Raw genomic sequence first — 6,573 nt, 5'->3', positions numbered from 1 at the left:
AGACACAGCCCCAGCATTTTCCTGGTGTTAAAATGGGAAACCATCTGAAACTATCTTCATGTCTGCCGACAGTGTAATTCGAACCTTCTATCTCACGGGTGCAAGCTCACCACTGCGCGCCCTTAACCGCACGGCCAACTCGCCTGGTAGGGAAGGGAGCAGTCGTGCCCTTAAGTTGGGAATCATCCCGGGATTTGCTTGGAGGAGAAGTGGGAATGCACTGAAACTCACTTCGATGATGGCTGAGGTGGGATTCGAAGACCCTCTTCTCAGTTGACTTCCCGAGGCTGAGGAGCCCCTGGTCCAGCCCTCGTACCACTTTTCAGATTTTTTGGCAGAGCCGGGAAACGAAGCCAGCCTCTGGGGGGTGGCAGCTAATAACATTAACCAATACACCAAAAAGGCGGTTGATAATAATAATAATAATAATAATAATAATAATAATAATAATAATAATAATAATAATAATAATAATAATAATAATAATAATAATAATAATGTCCTCCTCTGTCGTGTAGTGATTAGCTGTCACACCCGGAGGCCACGATTCGATTCCCGGCTCTGCTACCAAATTTGAAAAGTGGTATGAAGCCTGGGACGGAGTCCGCTCAGCCTCGGGGTGTCAACTGATTAGAGGCTGGTTCGATTCCCTTCTCAGTCAACATCGAAGTGGTTCTCCTGATAAATGCCGGGATGTTACCTAAGGCTGCGGCCGCTTCCGTCCCTGTTCCTTGTGTACCCTTCCCAAACGTTTGATACCCTTACAAGGCCCCTGTTCCTCATAGCAGGTGAGGCAGTCTGGGCGAGGTACTGGTCTTTCTCCCCGGTTTTATCACCAGACCCAATGTCTCACGCCCTAGGACACTGCCCTTGAGGCAATAGAGGTGGAGTCTCGCACTGAGTCCGAGGGAAAATCCGTCCCCTGAAGGTAAACAGATTAAGAAAGGAAGAAAACAATATCATGAGATGAACGAATTTGACCAGAGAAATAAAATATCCCCTGTCATTCCAATTCACAGGATTTGGTAAGTGTTTAAATCTACTCACAATCAGTTGTTCTTATCGGGGTATTGTTCTTCAAGTTTGCTTTTATCGTTTAACCTACACTTCTCTTGCTACATGTTGGTGAGTTCCGTTGTCCCTTTAGCGCAGAGGATAGCGCGTTGGACTTCTAATCCAAAGGTCGTGGGTTCGATTCCCACAAGGGACGAGTAATTTTGACAGACAAGTAACTTGACTGGCAGAGTACAGAGAACGATATTATTGAGTTCTAGGCAAATCCATCAACGGATCTGGGTAAAATAAAGCATACGACAGCACCGCAACGCACCCTGTGGGCTGGTCTTACAGCTCAATGTAAAGTGAGGAATCGGCCTGTTTGTTATTTCATACATATGGCTTGGTACTTAATAATCGACAGTATCATGCACTTACAGGGAGAACATCACATTTATTTGGGTTCGGGTCGTTTCTGAGGGCAAGTCATTACCCCCCAATATAACCTTGCCAAACTTTCGCGATGATATATTTAGCCATTTGCTAGAAAAATAACGTTATAATATTCGACACAGGTCTTGTCTACTATAACGATACCATTTTCTTGGGGTTGATGACTTGTATGTTAGGTCCCTTTAAACAAAAAGCATAATCATGGAGTCGTTTTCGTATAGGCCGTATAGTCCAGCTGGCAACGATGAAAAATGAAAACCTACAACATGTTTTCAGGTTTTGACCGGGTCAGGGATGTAATGAATGAATCAGATATAGGCTGTTATTACGATGGGGTCGCCACTCTCCAAGTGATTTTTATTAATGAGTGATAGATGCTATGAAATGATAATGGAGAGTATTGCTGGAATGAAAGATGACAGGGAAAACCGGAGTACCCGGAGAAAAGCCTGTCCCGCCTCCGCTTTGTCCAGCACAAATCTCACATGGAGTGACCGTTATTTGAACCACGGTATCCAGCGGTGAGAGGCCGACGCGCTGCCGTCTGAGCCACGGAGGCTCCTGGCAATGATACGGATATGAAAACAGAAGGTGTCATGCATAATTCAGACTGCTTGCAACTGCCTGGAGAGACTCAAAAATGACACTACTTTATTCGATATATCAGCAACTTGCACATAATGTACATGAAGTTCAATAGACTGTGGAAGCTTTAACTCAAATGGTATGTTAGTTTGTGTTGTCCTACAAATGAATGGAGAGCGGGGTCTGGCATCTAATCCCTAGGGATCGGATTTTTATGTGTTAAAAATGTGAAAAATTTATTTTTTATGTGCTGAAAAAGTTTAAAATATGTGATAAAAAATTGAGTCCGCCTCCGTCGTGTAGTGGTTAGCGTGATTACCTGCCACCCCCGGAGGTCCGGGTTCGATTCCCGGCTCTACCACGAAAATTTGAAAAGTGGTACGAGGGCTGGAACAGGGTCCACTCAGCCTCGGGAGGTCAACTGAGTAGAGGTGGGTTCGATTCCCACCTCAGCCATCCTGGAAGTGGTTTTCCGTGGTTTCCCACTTCTCCTCCAGGCGAATGCCGGGATGGTACCTAACTTAAGGCCACGGCCGCTTCCTTCCCTCTTCCTTGTCTATCCCTTCCAATCTTCCCATCCCTCCACAAGGCCCTTGTTCAGCATAGCAGGTGAGGCCGCCTGGGCGAGGTACTGGTCACTCTCCCCAGTTGTATCCCCCGACCAAGAGCCTGAAGCTCCAGGACACTGCCCTTGAGGCGGTAGAGGTGGGATCCCTCGCTGAGTCCGAGGGAAAAGCCGAACCTGGAGGGTAAACAGATGATGATGATGATGATAAAAAATTGAAATTATTTCATTTAAATATCACATAACTAGTCGCGCTCAAGAAGTAAATAAGTATAATGTTTTGTATTAGAATATGGTGCTACCAAACGTGCTCCTTAAGGCAAAATGATATCTGTGTATGGAAACGTGCTGTATGGTATATTAATTTTTGATATGCCAGAGTAGATATTATGAATGGTTATTTTTTTAAAGATAATGTTTTGTTTAAATATGGCAAAAGCAACCTATCATCTTTGAAATAATAGTACCAGTTCGTACTCACCCATCACATGCTTGAATATTAGTTGCTAGAAGTAGTCTCAGAATTGCAGTGAACAACAAAGGTCATCTCCAAATTGTCCATCACAAATGCATGCCGATTATCTCTAAAGAACGCCTTATACTGCGAAAACGATCGCTCCACATCACAGGAAGTCAGACGAGCATAGTTAAAGAGAGGAATGTCACCAACAATAACGCCATCAATTTCGCCAACATGTACACCCTCTATTACATTAGAAATTTGGCACGTTGTTTGAAATCCTCTGTTTTTCCTGAACAAATTTTGATATTTGACCTTCAACATTCCCTGTACCTGCGAAGCCGGGAGTGAATCTAATTTATTTTCAACAGCGCGCACTTCCTTCACTGTTTCGGACAACAGGTTAGTGGATTTTTCAAGTATGTCTATAGTTTACACAAGAAGCTTAGATTGCCAGATATAAACACCAAATCATTTTTCAAAGAGCTGTCTTTTAGTATCTCTTGAGGAATCTCAATTGACGATGCGTCGTTTTTATCTAGCACGTTCACAACGGATGCAAAACTTTCGAAAATGTCTGCGTGGTTTACCACACCGCTAAGCCAGGTACCCCACCGCGTAACAATAGGCAGAGGATGAAGCGCAAGATCCGGGTTTTTCTCTTTAAAGAGATCGATTCTTTAGGGTGCTTTTACGAGGACTTTTTTGCCATTAGACACTAATTTATCCACTTGAGGATACTGAGCCCGCACAGTTTCACGTAACCTGTGTAGAGCATGAACAACGCAAGTTACGTGTATCATTTTCGGAAAGCTCACAGAAAGGCCTTCGACTGCCTTTTTCATGTAAGCTGCACTGTCAGTAAGGAAAAGCAATACATGGTCGTATTTTATACCTTTTGGCCAAAGTAAGTGCATGGCTTCATTGAATAACCTAGCTACAGTGACATGGATTGCAGCAAGCATTTCTTTACATGCTAGCAAATAAGAATGTTCGCAAGCAGTTTTGTCATTCTCCAACACACCAACTACAACATTTCATACTATTCTGCCACTTGAATCAGTGGTTTCGTCAATGCTCACCCGCAGTTTTTCGCTATCACATACTGTCCAAATTCTCTGTCAAGTTTCTTCGTAACATTTTCGGGCTTCGAGCCCCACAATCACAATCCTTGAGCGATTAGCCCAACTTTACCAAGGTACAAATGTGAACAAAGGGGCAGAAAACCCCATCATGCAAAGGAGCACTTGCTCCTAATTACAATGTTAAGGAAAAGAGCAGACCCGCTCTCAATTTTACAAGCCTATCAAAGGCTACAACAAACTTCACTTCTATCTGCCCTTAAAGCACACAAGGAAACAGGGGTACTTAATACACAACATACGGGGCCTTCGTATGAAGAAAACAGAACATCAAGTTAAGTTACTGGCCCAAAGCAAAGGGGATGGAGGCGTAAATTTGCACTCCTAACTCTTTATATTATTAAAACCTAGGTGGCTCTAGGCCGATATACAGGGGCAAGTCCCAAGCTAAGGAGGTGACTCGTCTGAAAGAGTTAGACACTTTAAGGAAGAGTAAAAACGGTTAGAAAAGCGTAGTCACCTCAATTTCAAAATGAAGGGGAGTTCGAGAGGGTGAAGCACTCTCTATCCCCGAATTACAGTTCAAGAAATAGTATTTTTTACATAGACAGAAAAATAGATTTACATTTTAAGGAGAAGGATTACATATTAAAGGTTTCGAACCTTCTCCGAGAGATAAACTGCCGAGTTAGCAAAAAAAATAAATAAAGAAGTTAAAAGGCCATTACCTTGTAGAAGAGTCGCTGCCCGAAGAACGAGGCGCTTCCCGCCCTCCGCTATATATACACACACACAGAGTAGATGTTATAGTAGTGGCCCCGAGACAAGAGAATCAGCAGTTTTTATACCCTCGTGGAAAATTCGAGACCTTTCAAGAATGAGTAGACACACCCACCCGACTTTATTGGTAGACTAAGCATTACACATGGAAATTTGAAGAAGAAAGCTATAATTGGTGGAAAATTAATTACAGAAATTCGGGATTGGCTGAGTTCAAAACTGGCGGAAAGAAAGGAATAATATTGCCAACCCACAAACCACAGAACAAAATTTAGTAGAGGCAAAACTTAAGCATACAAAATTTCTGCAAGGGAGTTCATTCCATTGCACCAGAGTGCGTTATCATAGTTTTTGGTAGAGACATCTGTTAGAGAATGTCCATATTTCTTGATACGGAGCAAGCAAACACAAATCGAAAGAGACACAGTTCAGAACACTTCAAAATTACAAAATTTACAGTAGTGACATCTTCTGAATAACCGTTGAGTTAATAGAGATTTTCAAGTTCGGAGTTTCTTCTGTAGAGGAGTTTCAATTGGGGCAAGATTTGAACTCGCGTCGCGGAGGTGTACCGCCCGGTACAATAATAATAATAATAATAATAATAATAATAATAATAATAATAATAATAATAATAATAATAATAATAATAATAATAATAATAAATATTAATAATAAATATTTGGAACTAAATGTACGATATCTCAAGTGACTGCACTTTTTACTTATCACGTGTTCGTTTAGAATGCAGTATAATTTTGATCATTTACTGCAGATAAAGCAGTCTCTTTGGCGCAGAAGAAAGCGCGTTGGACTTCTAATCCGAAGCTCGTGGTTTCGGTCAATACAAGAGACCGTAATTTGTTTGTCCGCTTCTGTGTTGTAATTGTTGGTGTGATTAGCTGCTACCCGGGAAGCCTGCCTTCGATTTCCAGCTCTGCCAAGAACTTTGAAAAGTGGTAGGAGGACTGGAACCGGATCAACTTAGCCTCGGGAAATGAGCTGAGTTCGATTCTCTCCTCAGCCATCCTCGAAGTGGTTTTCCGTGGTTTCCCACTTTTCATCGAGACAAGTGCCGGGATGGTACCTAACTTAAGGCCACGCCGCTTCCTTCCCTCTTCCTTGTCTATTCCTTCCAAACTTCCAATCCCCTTACAAAGCCCCTCTCCAGTATAGCAAGTGAGCCGCCTGGGCAGTGTACTGGCCCTCATTCCCACCTTTATCCCCCCGAACCATAGCCCCGCGCTCTAGGACACTGCCCTTAAGACGGTAGAATGTGGTTCCCTCGCTGAGTTCGCGGGAAAATCCGACCCCGGAGGGTATGAGAAAGAAAGAGGAAGGTAGAAATATATTATCTACATATTAATGAAAAACGTTTTACAAGGAAAGTGAATAACTAAACATTCAAATACATAAAATTCCAAACAGCACTGGATAGAATTGCAAGCAGTCTGAATTATAAATGAAAACTTCTGTTTTCTTATCCGTATTGATGCCAGCTGGACTATACGGCCTATATGAAAACGGCTCGATGATTATGCTTTTTGTTTAAAGGGGCCTAACATATAAGTCATCGACCCCTAGAAAACGGTATCGTTAGAGTAGGCAAGACCTGTGTCAAATATTCCAACGTTATTTTTCTAGCAAATGGC

General features: G+C 42.6%; 1 non-coding gene across 1 annotated transcript; it reads left to right on the top strand.

Moving 5' to 3' along the window:
• Positions 1–1,137: 1,137 nt before the first annotated feature.
• Positions 1,138–1,210, top strand: TRNAR-UCU (transfer RNA arginine (anticodon UCU)). The gene has a single exon. It is a non-coding gene; the product is annotated as a tRNA-Arg (tRNA).
• The last annotated feature ends 5,363 nt before the right edge of the window (positions 1,211–6,573 follow it).

Source organism: Anabrus simplex, chromosome 1 (assembly GCF_040414725.1).
Source record: "Anabrus simplex isolate iqAnaSimp1 chromosome 1, ASM4041472v1, whole genome shotgun sequence".
In the NCBI taxonomy this organism is placed as follows: Eukaryota; Metazoa; Arthropoda; class Insecta; order Orthoptera; family Tettigoniidae; genus Anabrus; species Anabrus simplex.
This window is presented reverse-complemented; position numbering and strand designations above follow the sequence as displayed.